Source organism: Leuciscus leuciscus (genome assembly GCF_965113295.1).
Source record: "Leuciscus leuciscus genome assembly, chromosome: 8".
Lineage (NCBI taxonomy): Eukaryota > Metazoa > Chordata > Actinopteri > Cypriniformes > Leuciscidae > Leuciscus > Leuciscus leuciscus.
This window is the reverse complement of record NC_138732.1, coordinates 998,897-1,016,239: the sequence shown is the minus strand read 5'-3', so window position 1 is coordinate 1,016,239 and position 17,343 is coordinate 998,897. Positions and strand designations below refer to the sequence as shown.

At 38.6% G+C, this 17,343-nt stretch overlaps 1 long non-coding RNA gene across 1 annotated transcript; it reads right to left on the bottom strand.

The window, feature by feature from the left end:
• Window positions 1-411: 411 nt before the first annotated feature.
• Window positions 412-2,810, bottom strand: LOC309504280. Its single transcript, XR_014208046.1, has 3 exons — window positions 2,771-2,810; window positions 2,441-2,552; window positions 412-1,644 (listed from the first exon to the last, which is right to left on the bottom strand). It is a non-coding gene; the product is annotated as an uncharacterized lncRNA (long non-coding RNA).
• Window positions 2,811-17,343: the final 14,533 nt, after the last annotated feature.

Below are 17,343 nucleotides of genomic sequence, written 5' to 3'. Positions count from 1 at the left end.
ACTAACTAAAGTTAGAAAAGTCAAATCATAATCAACCACCTCTTTAAAAAATTGTCATAATTTTGTAAAAAAATATTTTTTTTACTGTAATAATGTTTAAAAAATAGGCTAATTTGTGCCATGCATTTTAGAAATGTATTTTAGGTATGTTATCGTCTTTAATTATTTTTGCTTTCAATTACTTTTTTTACTTTCTCTCTCTTTTCTCCCTGTTTGATGTATGCTTGTTTTATGATGTTTTGTAAAGCACGTTGGTCAGCCTCGGCTGTATAAATGGTGCAATATAAATAAACCTTTGACATAGATGTATAAAATGATTAAACATAAATTAATAAACTGTTTTAACTCTTAAATGCATTCATCAGGTCTTTATTGACCCAGAACGTCAAGCACAACCCTCCCCCTCAAACTTTTATTCTTCTTTTTCTGAGACAACAACAACAACAAAAACCCTGTTTGCATGTTAAAATTCAATTTAATTAATTCTTGAAATAATTTGAAAGCAAGCAATTTTTTTTTTAGATTTTTTGTTACTTTCTGTTATGAACACATATTGCAACATGGCATTTATTTATACAGAAGTTGTGCAGGTTTCATGTATTTGGGCATTTCGTCGGATCTGGCACGGGTGTGCAGGGATACACCAATGATTCAAGCTATAACATGCTATTTATTATGATCGTAGATGCCTTTAATGGAGGTTGTGCGTTCTTCACCGTTGTTGTATTGTCGAGTGAGCTGACCAGAGTACGGGACTCGAGCAAAACAGGCTCTGCTTTTAATCTCAATCACACAAGATTGGTTGGGTGGAATCTCTATCTCCACACTCGCTGAGTGCAGGACCTTAGTAAGATTAGATGTTGTTTCAGAATTCAAGCGACTATAGTCATATTTCGTACAAATTTTTCCCCCTACTTTAACTATTTATTTATTTAATGTCACCCGAGACCGATGCCTCTATCGCTCCTCCAACCGTATGCGTGCGGCCCTTTAGGAAAGCTCTTGTTCTGTCGCTGCCGTGATCCAGCTTCACCACATGTTTGGCTGGCTTACAGTTCATGTTGTGAGCTGTGAAAAGTTTCAGCACTTCTACCCTTTCTGACTTTTCCTCTTCGTTGACTACATAATTGTCTATTTCTAAATGCTGTCCTTTTATGTTATTGTTTAGGCAGAGAACTTCAGTTTGCATGTTGTTTTTCTTTTTTAAAAAGGTTTTGGTCACCTGAACGAGACCAGTGTCACCGAGAATAATGTAGAATTTATTGCAAATCATTACTGGATTAAATGGAATCTGGCCACTCTCTATTTCTTCCCATGTTTTCCACTCAAAAACTTCAAAGTCATCTTTATTCACTAGAAATGTACGTTCTGCCGTATTAGCACCTTGGCTCGATATTTCTGAACTTTTAATCATCTCTAACTTCACCTCATTACATTTCCCAGTTCCAAGAATGTAATAATCATTGTTGTTGTCATCATCAACTAGAACTGCATCTTTAGGTGGAACTTTTGATGCAACTAACTCCAAGTAATTATTTATGTCAAGAGGGCTCTGGTCCTTATCTTTCCCAGCTGAAACCTTGCTGAACATTTTTTGTAGGTTTATTTGACGAGGATGAAGGTGATGAGGATGGTTAGAAGAGTCTGCAAGACAAATCCTAAAGAAACACACAAATCAAAGACTGATAACTTATGTTAATAATAATAATTTTAAATAAGTATATCTTCACACATGAGGGGCTTTCGCACCGGAGGAACCATTTCATGATTCCTAGAACTATTGCTGGAAGTTCCCGGAGGTCGGCGTGTTCGCACCGCAGGAACTAGGAACAATTTTAGTTCCAGGAATTCCTTTTGGAGGAACTAATTTACTCCTACTTCAGAGTCGGTCTACACCAGCGCTATAGGAACTATCCGTGTTTGCTGATTGGCCGAACGCACGCGAAACACCAGCACCCGCCGTTTTTAATAAAAGCTGTGTAAACACACAGATTACAGCCTATATATTTACTCCAGACACTAACTCTACGAACATGGAAAACAGTGATAGATGAAGCTCTTAACCTCAATCCAGCGTGACTTTGAGGAGACGAGAGGAACATGATTATGTGTTTCTGCTCAGCAACACTGGACATCAAACACACGCATACGCTAATAACTCTTCATTACTGTCCACTTTCTGTGCATGACAGTATCTAATGACGTATGAGACAGGACTGTTAGACAGATCGTACACTGATGAACACGGAGAATGCGAGCCGTCGTTCTCAGCGCCTTCAAAATAAGTCAACAAGCGTGTCTTACGTCCCTTCAGAGTTCCTACTGGCGATGCGAATGCAACCACGAAAACGTTCCTAAGGGAACCATTAGTTCTCTGGGAACCTAGTTTAGTTTAGGAGTTCTGCAGAATGTTGAACACAAGAACCGAAGGTGAACATACCAGAGATGTTAGAAAGATCCTCTGAGTTCCCCCCATCACACAGTGTGCAGATCTGTAGCAGAGCAAAGATGAAGATCACGCTGAAACCCATCATCAGCTTCAGCCTCAGGATCTGGGGAATATCACCAAACAGCCGGCCACAGCCAGCAATTTTTGATTGTGAGTTTCACGGCCCCCAGAATATTTTGTTCTATGAATATCTGAACATGCAATATATTAAAGAAAGAAGAGAGCCTCTTCTTTTAAACAAAAATAATAATTTATATCACAAATTCGAAAAAACAAGACACCTTATTTGAAGTCACATGTGAAATATTGTAGATGTCTTACCTGTGAAGGATCTCCTGTGAATGAGTTGAGGAGACTAAAGCTCTTCAGTTCCCTGAGCCCTGTCCAGTGCACTCGTATATATCACAGCCCTGATGCAAATACAGTCCAGACCGTTATCATACGTGGCCAGAATATACAGTTATTTCCATCTGTCAATACTGAAGACTTATATCTGCAAAACTCTTCACTCGTTCAGAGACACAGAAGTCTATCTTTATCAAACTGTGAATTATTTTTCATTACTTTCACACAAAACACATTCAATGAGCACACTTGTGTCATAAATACTTCACCATCTGCAAAACTACATTTTTGCAGCACATTTTACAAATGAACGCACTTTCAAAACTGATAAAAACACATTTAAATCAGAATGATGGCAAACTCTGTGTTTCTGCAGGAATGATATTGAAATAAAACGTCTTAGAAGAATATTTACAATGGAATTAAATAGCAATTATTCCAAACACAACTACTGTAATTACTTTTTCTAAACTCTTAGCACACAACACACACCTACATCGCATTAACTATGTAGACAAATAGATAATTTTCTGCCCAAAACCATATTTTGTTACAGTAATGTAAGTTTTTTCAGATTTTGTTCAAATCAAATGGAATCAAAAACACAAAATCTATGGCGGAAATCAATGCCAATATTCACGGAGCGCACAACTGATGCTGGCGCGCGCAGCAAATGACATTCGCGAGATGGATTACAGATTAGATCTGTAATCCTCTCGCTAATGTCATTTGCTGCGCGCGCCAGCATTGAGGAGCAGCATTGATGGCAGTGATTTGCATTGATTTGCTGCCATAAAAATCTAATAATTCTGTTTTCAGAAATAATGTAAAAGCAAATGATTTTCCCCTCGAGTGTATGATGTCACACTCATGGAGATGTTCATATTGGGGATGAACCGATGCCACTTTTCCAGAACAAGACTTTCATTTTCAGTACTTGTCGATACCGATACCTGGATTTTCTTGCATTTTCTTGCATTTTCATTTTTTTTAATGTTGAGAAGAGAAATCAAAAGAATATGAATCAAATTAGTTGACTAGTTGTTAAATTGTATTGTAGGAGCTACCGTTACCTTGACTGTTAATATTATTGCTCTATAATATTTTATTTTTTTAATATAATAGCACAGTGAATATGTAGAGCTGCTCCAGGGCTCAACAATAGGGATTGGTTTCTACTGGTCTGGTTGGGCTAGTGATTGACATTTTTTGATACCAGTGAAACATCACAATTTTCAGGTACAGAAATTGAATAAAGTAATCAAATGTTTTTTTTAAAAACTGCATAGTCACTGAGTAAAATAAATATAGATAAATCATTATTAAAGTTACAAAAGTTATTAAGTCTAGAGCAGTGAGAGATTTTCTCTTTGTATTTTGTTGTTGGATTAACAGAGACAGTAGTTTATTAGGCTGCTGTCCCTTTAAAGGGGTGGTAAAACACGATTTGACTTTTCTAACTTTAGTTAGTGTGCAATGTTGCTGTTTGAGCATAAACAACATCTGCAAAGTTACAACGTTCAAAGTTTAAAGCAAAGGGAGATATTTGCTTTTAAAGAAATCAATTTCTAAGAACTACAGAAACGGCTGATAGGGACTACACGACATTCCTGTGGGCTTGCTGACATCACTAAGCCCAATATTTACATAAACCCCTCCTCTGGGAACACAATACATAACGGGGGCGAGGCCATTTTATGTTGCTTTGGAAAAGAGTTGTTGTGGTAGTTGAGTGTCTTAGCGCTATGCCGTCGAAACGCTGTTATTTTCACCCAGATTGCAGGTCCACTTTGTTCAGTCTTCCTAAGGACGGTTACAATTTATTTTTAACTCGGTCCCTCATAATTATAATCATAGACTGTAAAAAAAGATGGACGACGCCCCTACGCTCTCCATTGATGAAAACTGAAGCCGCCAGCGTCTCGATATGGCGCTGACATATTGGAACTTGAGTCTGCGCAGTAGCGATCTCGGGACCAGACCTGCGCAGTCGTGAGCAGGAAGTAAAGCCGCGAAATCAACGCTCCGCACTCACTCTCGCCGAATGCACTCAGGGAGAGTGGATTCTGCACACTTTTTTAAAAATTGATTGCAGTACGACAAGAGGCTTGTTAAAATAAAGTAAATACAATCTCCTCAGTCCTCCGAAGATACCGAAAAAAATGTCCGTTGGTGCTTCAGTGACTACTTCGCTCGAGAACCTGTCAATCACAGCTGTCAATCATGACGTTACACCACCGCATCACGTAACTAACTAAAAACCAACTTACATTTCTGCACATTTCCCGGAGGAAACTTCCTCAATCTACACGAGTTACAATGCAGGATTCACACAACGGCTTGTCCTGAAAGATCGAGCAGTTCCAACTTTAAAAACAGAAGCTGTTTACGAGCCACAACATGTAAGTATGATTTTTTCGTTGACGTGTTTTCCTGTAATAGTTCGTATTGTTAATTGTACGTTGTAGCGAGGAAGTAAACGAAGGAGAACGCTGTTCGTCTCCACAAACCAGTTTGTTAAATGCTAACGTTAATTCATACTTATCCGACAAACACATACAAACTTGTGTTTAATATCACCAGCGCAGCGAACTTGGAATGTTCGAGGTTGTTGTCGTTTCACTGTAAATTATTCTTTGATTATAGCTTTTATGTATTGTTTATCTACAGGCATGCTAAACATGGTTTGTGTTTGATTTGGCTACTGTTGTAAAGCCAATGTTTAGTGTTCGTATTGGGTTAATAGTTCTGGCGACAGATATTTAGCAACAATCGTTTTAAATATACAAAAGTAACAGTGTCATAGCGATCACAATAGATCTGCAGTCTTAAAAAACAAACATACCTTTCTGAAACGTCCTTAAACAGCTGTTCTTGACCAGTTTCTACTCGATTCTCTCCGCTAACATTCTCTGGGTCTGATTCGTGCTCTAACTGATTATGGGAATATTAACGCCATTGTTTACTGAAGCAAAAACTACCGGTAAGGGGCGTTTCCGAAACAATGTGAACTTGGCGGTTAGCAAATCACAACACACTGGGCCAGCTAACCAATCTGAGCCCATTGCGTATTTTTGAGGGCGGGGCTTCATAGAACTAGGAAATATCCGACCGTTTTTACAAGAAGGGACCATAGACAGTATATAAACTGGACACAGCGACCCCATTGGATTCAACGGAGGCAAGTGAAGTAAATTAGAAGCACTAACTTCCTGATGGTCGAGCGTACTGCGCAGACTCACACTGAGCTTGACGACGTAGATGTGACGTGAGCAACCCGTCTGTCTTCTAGTAGCTGTGCCAAGCGAAATCTGAATCATTCCCTTCCGAAACTTGCAGAGACGGAGAGTGTGAGTAGGAGGTGTCCATGAGCTGGAGCAGGAGAAACTTTTGCTAAGTATTCTGATTAATTACTTTGCCATTTTGCCTCCACGTCCCCCCGATTGCCCGCGAGCTTCTCCTCCTGTCCATACGGTAATCTCTCTACTGTGCGACAGAGAGTCGCGTTGGTATGACGCAATCGTTAGCCTACTTTTACAAAAACTGCTTCTACGGGGCCATAACGTAAGATACAAGGTAATGGAGCCTTTTATACATTTTCGTGTTTCTTTAGAAATAAATAATGGACAAATGGAGTCTTTAAACGCCTCAGATGTGAAGTTATTCGCTGTCAAAGTGACGCCAAAATGAATGGGAGTCAATGGGATGCTAACAGCAGGTGATGGTCTGATAGCCAATGGCGGCGCCCGGGGAAGCTTCAACATAATATGAAACGCTGCCCCCCTGGAAGGGACAGAGCAGTGTAGAATAATGGTTAAATATGTGAAAAATAATGTGAATTTTTAAAAACGAAGCATGAACACGTTACAGTGGACCCCACAAACACAATCAAGCCTTCGAAAAAAAGGTGTTTTACCACCCCTTTAACTCTTAAATGCATTCCCCAGGTCTTTATCGACCCAGGACGCCAATCACAACCCCCCCTTCCCCTCATTCTTTTCTTCTTCTTTTGTTTCTTTAAAAACAACAAAAACAAAACAAAACACTGTCAGCATGTCAAAATTAAATTTAATAAATTCTTGACATATTTTAAAAGCAAGCAATTTTTTTAACATTGTTTAACATTTTGTAATGAACACACACATGGCAACATGTCATTTATTTTTCAGACGTTGCGCAGATTTCATGCATTTGAGCATTTCGACCCATCTTTCACGGGTTTGCAGGGATTCATAGATGTTAGGATTTCTGTTACTTCCTCTTGATTATAGGTGCCATTAGTCGAGGTCATGCGTTTTTCACCGTTCGTGTACTGTCGGAAGATCTGACCAGAGCACAGGGCTTCAACCGTAGAAGTTTTTCTTTTAATCTCAATGGTGCAAGAATGGTTGGGTGGAACCTCTATCTCCATACTCACTGAGTGCAGGTCCTTATCAACTTTAGATGTCGTTTCAGAATTCAAGCGAGTGTAGTCATATTTCCCAGAAACTTTTCCACCTAATTTAACTACACCTACGTCACCAGAGACCGAAAACTCTCCACCCCCTCCAACCGCATGCGTACGGCTCTTTAGGAAAGATTTTGATATGTCGTTGCCTTGATCAAACTTCACCACATGTTTGGCTTTTTCACAGTTCTTGTTTTCAGCTGTGACCTGTTTTATCACTTCTATCTTGTCTGGCTTTAACTTTTTTTCTTCTGTACAATTCTCAGTTTGAAAATCCTGACCTTTTATGTCACTGTTTACAGCAGGGGTGGGGAACGTCCGGCCCCCGGGCCGTAACCGGCCCGCAAAACAGTTTGATGCGGCCCGCGAGTCAATTCCTCCCAAAAAAAAAAAAAAAAAAAACTTCAGAAACAAAAATCTCAGCAATTACTTTTCCTGTGATAGAAAACACAAAATAGGCAAAGTGGCAAGCAGCACGAGTCCACGAGCCGTGAGAGCAGGGCGTGGCCAGTAGCGCGAGTGTTAATGAGTCACCTGAGGTCAAGTTCAAGCACCGGTTTCAGGTTTCTCACGGATGAACTTCCGGTTTAAAAAAAAATAACGCAGTCGGCACCGCCGCACAGTCTTCTGTCAGGCCAGATGTTGTCAGGCTATATGTCAGTAAAACAGAAAAACTAACTTACTTACGTTACGTCGTGCCAGCCGTTTGTTCGCGGCGCGCACTCTTCAATCACGCAAATGCGGCGCGCCCTGTATCACGCAAAATAAACTACTAGCATGTAACGTCGTGTTCTGTCGTCAATTAAGTATTGAAATAACTAAAAGGGAGATTAAAGCTGCGTCAAAACTCTATGTTGGGGCTTTTGTATTCCTTTGTAGGCTACATAAATGTTACACATTTTGGCGTAGCCCTACTCAATTTTCATTATTAATATTCTAACATTTTATCAATATTGCAAAGTCATCAAAACTGACTAAATATTTTGTGACCAAAAATGTGAAAAATAGGCCTACATCTAGCCTAAATGATCGTTCATGACATTCTTTTAACTATAAGCAACCCAATTTGTCTAGATCTGTATTATTTCCTTTGTATAATGAGCTTAAATATTGCTGCGCAGTTGTGTGATTTAGTCTGCTTGATTAACATTATTACAATGTATTCCTAACTCTGATATGTAGCCTATATATAAGGTCCTCGAATGTGTTCGAATATTTCACCAGCATCAGCCTTTTCAAAGTTTCTATCAATCCGCTTGTCTGTGTTTGCACAACTTGCATCATTAGGCCAGTAGGTGGCGACAAGTGACTGTCTTTATGAGTGAACAATTGAAATTTAATTGAACTGATTTAATAGTACCAAAAACATTGATTAACTCAAGAAAGAAACAAGTTGCTGAAACCAATCTTTAATGCTAAAAAGTTTACATCTATGCAAAATAATCCTTGAAAGATTTCTCATTTAAGGCCATTCCTGTTTGGAATATGTGGTTGTGTATTGTCAACAATAAGCAGAAACATTTTGCATTTCCATTTTCTAGTGTGGATCATTCATTTCAACATTTATCCTCCTTCTCATGTTTAAGAATCTGTTATCTGCTTGACAAATAATTTATGCTACTGCCCACTGACATGCTTTTAAAGCTATTGTTATCAAAAAATGTTGCCATTCAAACACCTTAAAATGCACATATGTAAGTCAGAGAAATCAAATTTTTTTCGGGGGAGCATGCCCCCGAATCCCTCTAACTACCTCACATTTGAATGTGTGTGTCTGTGTGGTAATATGGGCTGGTGTGGCTACAGTGCCAGGACTGAATTTTTTAACCAGTCTGCCCCCTGCATACAGGCCTACAATATACATTATTCTCTGTATCGAATCATGTTATCTTGTTACCCACCCCCAGCCCCTGATGTTTCAGGCTCAGCCCCTGGTGTTTTTAAAACCTAGAAACGCCCCTGCTCATTACAATGGCCCTTAAAGAATGTTAAAAAATTGTAAATGGCCCTTGATAGGAAAAAGGTTCCCCACCCCTGGACTTTACAGTGAGAACTTCAGAACTTTTTGTTAAACTGTCTATGGTCATAGACTTGATACCATTGTTATCTTTGACAATAACGTAATTGTTACAAAACTCCATGTGGGGTATTGAAAGCCTAATTATATCTGCCACTGTTCTCCACTCTAAAATTTCAAAGTTGTCTTTATTCACCATAAATAGAAATCCATCTGGGCTCGTTACTGAACCTTTAAGTGCTTTTACCTTAAACTCATTACAATTACCATTAACAGTAATGTAATAGTCTTCTTTGTTAAGAGAAACTTGAGCCGCACCTTCAGGTGGATTTTTTGATGCAACATACTCCAAGTGCTCAAAGTAAAAAATGCTCTGGTCCTCCTCTTTCTTAACTGATCCATCCCTCTTTTTCATATATGATATTAGCTTGTCGAAAAATCCACGAGGATGAAGGTGATGAGGATGGTTAGAAGAGTCTGCAAGACAAATCCAAAAGAAATACACAAACCAAAGACTGATAACTTATTTATTTACAATAATTTTAAATATATCTTTAAGTATCTTCACACATGTATTATAGTTTAGTTTAGGAGATCTGCAGAATGTTGAACACAAGAACTGAAGGTGAACACACCATTGATGTTAGAAAGATCCTCTGAGTTCCCCCCATCACACAGTGTGCAGATCTGTAGCAGAGCAAAGATGAAGAGCACGCTGAAACCCATCATCAGCTTCAGCCTCAGGATCTGGGGAATATCACCAAACATCATGAGAAGAGGAGACTGGTGTACATCAACATTGCTAATAACTCTCTCTTTCTTTTGTTTCCACCGCCAGCATTTTTTATTGTGAGTTTCACGGCCCCCATATTATTTTGTTCTATGAATATCTGAACATGCAATATATCAACCGAAGGAAGAGAGCACTAAACATGGAATATTTAACATACAGTTTAAACAACAAAACCCACATCTTCTTAGAGACCTGGAATATTTTTACGGACCAAATATAAACCCTTTGACCCATGACTTTGTAATTTACTATCCACTGTATTTATGCTGACCATTTACAGTACTGTATGTCCTGTTATTTTATCTCAGTTTTAATTTATCACAAACTGGATTTGTTGATTTATATGTTTTCATGTATATACTGTATATAAAAAAGAAAAGAAAAACCCAACCCAAGACAGACCCAGTAAAATTAGACGTGAATATCCTGATGGCATCTCCTCTAGAGCTCGACTGCACATATCCAACATAATATTCTTGATATCTTGAGATTAGGGGAGTGAGGTTTACACACAGCTCTTACTGGTATAGGTTATACCGGTATCAGTGCATCTCTTCATATAGTTTATAATAAAGGCATCAATGAGGCAAAATTCTCTATATTTTTTTATTAGTTATTTATCATCTTTGTAAGGCACAGAGGATGACAGAGTGAGCCACATCTAAACCAAATATTGCAGGATTATTTTATAGGAGGCTATAAGATTTTTAAAATGTGTTTAGAGTCTTAAGATTCAGAAATATATTTTGTAAATGTATTCGAGGTGCAGAACAGCCAATGGAGATGTTCAAATCCTCTTTCACACACAGTTCATTCAGTGTAGACATAAAGATGTTTTATCTCTGCCTCTCGGTCATACATGTTCCCACTATCAACATGCAAAGTGATGGATTTGAATTCCTGCAATTGCGCTGCTGATTATATCACTGTAATTGCCGTCATACGGGTATAATGTTTAACAACTTGTCATTAACTTATCTAGCTGACTTATATAGATGTTCAATATTCTCCTTGTACTGTTATCATAAGTGTGTTAAAACAAAACTGGTTCAACTGTCATAGGAGCTGATAAAGTATCTGGCAGTTTCATGGCTGACCCTGAAAGAACTCAAATAAAGAGGGACAGACTTGCAGATCTCTCCTCTTGTCGTGAGCCAGTGTGACTGAACTCGGTCGAGTAAACCCATTGAGTAATGGCGTCTCCAGATGGGTCGTGTGTATTCCAGTTCACTTGCTGCTCATGTAGACTGTATTAAACTGCTAACCTGACTTGACTTGGTGTGTGCTTTAGGATATTATTGACTGATTCTGTCCATCATTGTCCACAGAAATACACAACAAACTCCATGTTGTAGTGTGTGTGTTATTTTTTAGTTAAGTTTTCACTCTGTTTGCTCTATTAACGTTTTCTTTAGTTCCCTAATTCAAGGTTCTTCCGCAAATTAGTGTTTGATCACAAATAAAACTGTTTCAACATGGTTAAAAAAACCTCACAAAGTCAAATTCAGATATAAGCCCTGAAGCGAGAGCAAACCCGACCTCAGCTGATACTGTAATAATATAATATTATTCTCTGCTGAACTGTTCCCCTTTACAGTGTGTTTCAGCAGCGGTGAGAAATGCAGACAATCAGAAGCTGTGGGCATTAATATTACAGTCATTCAAGCTTATAGCAGAAGAGAACATTTCTATTAATAATAAACAATAATATGACTGTATATATGTGTATATATATGCCAAAATTACATTTTATTTTTCTCCCAAATTTTGCTTCTTGTCTTTTCTAACTTCTGTGTTTTATTAGTTAATAGAAATTTAACATCAAAATGATGGAATGAAATGATAATAGAACAATTCAATTACAACAAAACACTGGATTTTTTGGTGACTTTATGTTGATGATCCTCTTTAGACATTCTGTTGACTATAAAAGTTGAGTATTAGTAGACTGAGAGGATTAGTTCACACAGACTTGCAAAGTTACTCATAGTCAGTAGAGTATCTGCTGCATCAGAATAAAGTGTTTCACTGCAGCTCTGCTTCTGATGGAGTTCATGTTCACGTCCCGATATAGTGAGACGGCAGACGCTGAAAACTGGAGTAACTGTAGTGCTCATTCACACTGCATGATCTTCATTAAATGTTAATATTATTGTTGTGTTTTGAGTTTTGTGACCATTCAGGCAAACTTTGTCACTTTCCCCCGGAAAGAGGAAGACAACTTCTGACTGGTTTTTAGGGGTAGGAAGAATGGTGAGACTTGCGAGAGAAAACTGTAACTTATTACTTATCTTTACCTCAGTGAAGTATGTGTTGTCAAGAGTAGCCTACCGATACTTTGTTCAAACGTTAAATTAATTAAATTGTGCAAATGTGACAATACCAGTATTTCTGCAGTACTGGTTTTACTGAGTACAGACAAACTTCATTAGACACACGCAGATAGACGGCTGCCTTCAAACGGTCCAGGTTTACAGCGTTCCTGTTTGCAGCGCTGAGCACTGTAGCCAATCACAGAGAAGCCTGTTGAGCACTGTAGCCAATCACAGAGAAGCCTGTTGAGCACTGTAGCCAATCACAGAGAAGCCTGTTGAGCACTGTAGCCAATCACAGAGAAGTCTGTTGAGCACTGTAGCCAATCACAGAGAAGCCTGTTGAGCACTTTAGCCAATCACAGAGAAGCCTGTTGAGCACTGTAGCCAATCACAGAGAAGTCTGTTGAGCACTGTAGCCAATCACAGAGAAGTCTGTTGAGCACTGTAGCCAATCACAGAGAAGTCTGTTGAGCACTGTAGCCAATCACAGAGAAGCCTGTTGAGCGGATGAGTGAGCGACAAATCAGAATTACCGTCATTAAAAATTGAAGGCAACATTTTAATGTAGCTATTATTTACATTTGTTTTATTGCTGTTAACAGGGCTGCCAACTGAGACTGAGACTGAGACTCACGCCACACATCCACTTTAGAGGACACTGACACAGACAGACAGAGCTGTTCACTTTTAACATGAAACAAATTCTCAGATTCTGTCAATTTTATTTCGAAATTCAATCAATAAATACCGTTTTGGCGTTTGTAAATGTGACGTGACAGATCGCTGTGCCTCAGTTCAAGCGGCATGTGAACCGATCATCTCTTATTCTTCATTAGTTTATTAGCCTAAATAAACAGGAATGAACCATAGGTATGTTGAAAGATACAGTACAACTTATCGAAATGTATATCCACATATCCCTCATACATAATATAGAGCAATCTGTGTTTTTTAACCGCAGAAAGAGGTCAATAAAACAGCTGGAGAACAATGTCACATAACGTTACATTTACCTTTAATGACCATAGAAAAATTAGCCATAGAGAGGAGTATTTTGCTAAATATGTGCACTATATTACATATAACATATTAATTATTTTTTACATATATTTTTTAAACATTATAATATTATTATATTATACAAAAAGCATATTATACTAAATTTGAGTTGTTATTTTAACCTCTAATAATAATACCAGCTTACAGGGCTCTCGCTGTATGTTTACAGCATAGGTGAGATATTTTATTCTTGAGAAAATTGAACATGTATCTGTACCTAATATTTATCCAAATGAATCGATATTGAATCAAGATTGGATTCAAATCACAATAATTTAATTGAGATCATGAAATTTGTGTCAAGCAATAATAAAAACAGTAGCCAATAAATAAAATAGTTAAGTAGGTAAAATTAGTCTGTTTTAAAAGTTCTTGCCATGTTATTGCAATTGGTACCGAGAACTGTGAGATTTGACTGGTATTGGCACCTTGACAACACTAACTGTGAACTGTGTGACAGGTGACACCAGCCAGCTTTATGTAACTGAATGAATATTATGTATAACATGAGGAGTGTGTTTGTGTAGCTGAGGGTGAGCAGAAGGAAGGGGAAGGAGAAGATGAGGAAGATAGTAGCAGGGATCCAGAGGACAAGGAGGATGGAAAGAGCAGGAAAGATAAAGATCGTCGTGATGAGCATCTGGCCAAGGAAAAGACAGAGCAGAATGCTTTAGCAGAAGATCCGGGATTATGGCCTGCAACTATAAATAATGTTCAAAGACACTTAATTGTTAGCAAACTTGTGCAGGTGCAACAACATGATCAGATGTGGAGCTGAAAGATATGGAAGGCAAATCCTTTCCAAAATACCTTCAGTATGCAAAATCAGCAAATGGCCGTGAACAAACCCAAAGAGATCGGCTGATGTACAGTAAGAGTTGTAAAGCAATTTGCTGCATCCCATGCCTTCTGTTCTCCCATGAGCTGGCCAAGCCATCTACAATAGCAAAGATGGAGTAAAGCTGGCCAATATTACATGGAGAAAAATGTACAGAAAATTGCCAGAACATGAGAAAAGCATCCCCACATAAGCAGTGTTACCTGACATGGGAAAGTCTTGCACATCCCTTAACTGCAGCAACAGGTGTTGACAGTCTCCTCCAAACACAGTGGCAACAAGAAGTAGAAAAAAATAAAGCAATTCTGGAGAGGCTTGTGGATGTGACCCTCCATTTAGCCTGAAGGAATCTCACATTCAGGGGTAAAACATCAAAGGTAACACTTTACTTGAAGGGGTGTGCATAAGACTGACATGACACCTTCATAATCATGACATGGCAGATGTCATAAATATGAAGGAGGTCTTATGCATGTTTATGACAACTGTCATTAAGTGTCATTTGCTCAATTATGACATGTTTAATGCAAATATGACATTGTTTGAGATGTCTTTGTCATGACAACTTGACATTACCAAGACAACATAAATTGTCATAAACATGACATAGATTAATGATCAAACTTAAGAAACCACTTAGCTTTATGGGTTAACATTTCATTAAACTGGCAGGTGGTTGGTTTTGACATTGGCTGTCATGAGGCCATTATAACTGTGTCATGAATGTTTTTCTTGACCTCAACTACAGTGGTACAAATTTAATTTGTCATTAAAATGTTACAATGGCTTCATGACAGCCAATATCAAAACCAACCACATGACAGTTTAATGAAATGTTAACCCATAAAGCTAAGTGGTTTCTTAAGTTTGATAATTAATCTGCTATGTCATGTTTATGACATATTTCTGACAGGTTGTGTTGTCTTGGTAATGTCAAGTTGCCATAACAAAGAAATCTCACACAATGTCATCTTTGCATTAAAAATGTCATAATTGAGCGAATGACACACAACACTGTTGTCATAAACATGCATAAGACCTCCTTCATATTCATGACATGTGTCATGTCATGATTATGACGGTGTCATGTCAGTCTTATGCACACCCCTTCAAGTAAAGTGATACCACATCAAATTTAGATGATGTCTCTAATGGCAACTTTCTTGGTACACTTGAGTTGCTATCACACTACGATCCCCTTTTACACGAGCACTTAGAAAAAGTGAGACCAAAAAACAACAACTCACAATTAGCTCATTATCTAAGTGCTGAAATGACTATTGAGAGGTTTCTTCGGTTTGTAGACTTCCATTAAAAGACTGGCAGGGAACTCTCTGAGATGAAAAACAATGATATATCATTTGGAGACTGTAGAGGACAAGGGTACGGTAACGGAGCCAACATGTCAGGGAGGGTGAAAGGTGTGCAAGCTCACATTTTAAAAGTCAATCCACTTGCAACATTCTCCCCCTGTGCATCCCATAGCCTCAGCCTGGTGGGTGTGCATGCAGCTGAGTCTACTCCTGAGGTCTCGACATGTTTGGCTCTATCAATCGGTTGTACAATTTTTTCAGTGCAAGTCCAGAGAGGTGGGCAATCTTGAAAGGAAAAACAGGCTGCTCTCTACACGACTGTCTGATACTCGATGAAGATCGTGTGGTGGCATCCCACTTACCCTCTGTCATTGAGGCAATAAAGTCTGTCTTGACCACATGTAATTTAACCAGTGAAGCCAGGTCTGAAGCAAATGGGCTCAAGAAGTACTTCAAAACGTTTGATTCTAATGTCCTTCTCACTGTGTGGGTGAAGATACTACAGTGCACTGAGCAAAGAAACATCGTCCATCAAGCCGGAGATATTTCTCTCGATATCGAGGCAGTGAATATCAGAGTACTGCTAGATGACATGCAGGGCATCCGCTATAAAAGGCACTCCTTGCTGGCTGAAGCCTCCCTGGTTGCACAAGCATTGGAGATTCCCGTTCAGTTCCACAAGGCAGACAGACGTAAAAGAAAAAGAAAACACAGAGCGCATCATTGGTGAACTGAGCACAAGGTTTCAGATCACAGCAGAAATATGTGAAGCGTTTGCTCCCATTCTGAAGAAGACTGATAAGAAGACCTAACTTCTGAATTTGAAAATGAAGTCAGTATATTCTGCAACATTTCCAACTACTCTGGCCCCATTTGAGCTTCGTAATGCCATCGTTAAAGGGATAGTTCACCCAAAAATTAAAATTCTATCATTGTTTACTCACCCTCAAGTTGTTCCAAACCTGTATGAGTTTCTTTGTTCTGCTGAACACAAAGGAAGATATTTGGAAGAATGTTTGTAACCAAACAGATCTCGGTCCCCATTGACTACCATAGTATATGTTTTTCCTACTATGGTAGTCAATGGGGACCGAGATCTGTTGATTACAAACATTCTTCCAAATATGTTCAGCAGAACAAAGAAACTCACACAGGTTTGGAACAACTTGAGGGTGAGTAAACAATGATATAATTTTCATTTTTGGGTGAACTATCCCTTTAAGATGCAACTGCAGAGTATTTTTGGAGAAGTGTGCATTGCACTGAGGATTTTCTGCACTTTACCAGTAACTGTTGCAGGGGGTGAGCGAGCTTTGAGCAAGATGAGACTGGTGAAGAACTACCTGAGATCAGCAATGTCTCAAGATAGGCTAAACAGCTTGGCACTTCTCTCCATCGAAAGCCAACTAGCTAAGAAGTTGGACTTCAAAGATCTATTCAGTGCCTTTGCTAACATGAAACCTCGCCAGTGGGCTTTGTAAATGAAATCTCGTGTAGGTGTCAAGGATCTAGCATAAGATTTTTTTGATTGCTTGATTCAAAGTATTTATGCAGGTCAGGATATATATATTTATTATGTTAGTATTATATGAATTTGTTGATATGTTAATGGTTTCTTTTTGACCCTCTGAATTTCACCTTGTGAAAATAAAAAAGAAGTTCTGAATAATCGTGAAAATAAAGCAGTGTTGGGCGTTTGTGGTGTTGTGAGGGCCCAGTCCTTGGTTCTGTGACCGGGGCCCAACATCTGGTGCTACGCTCCTGGAT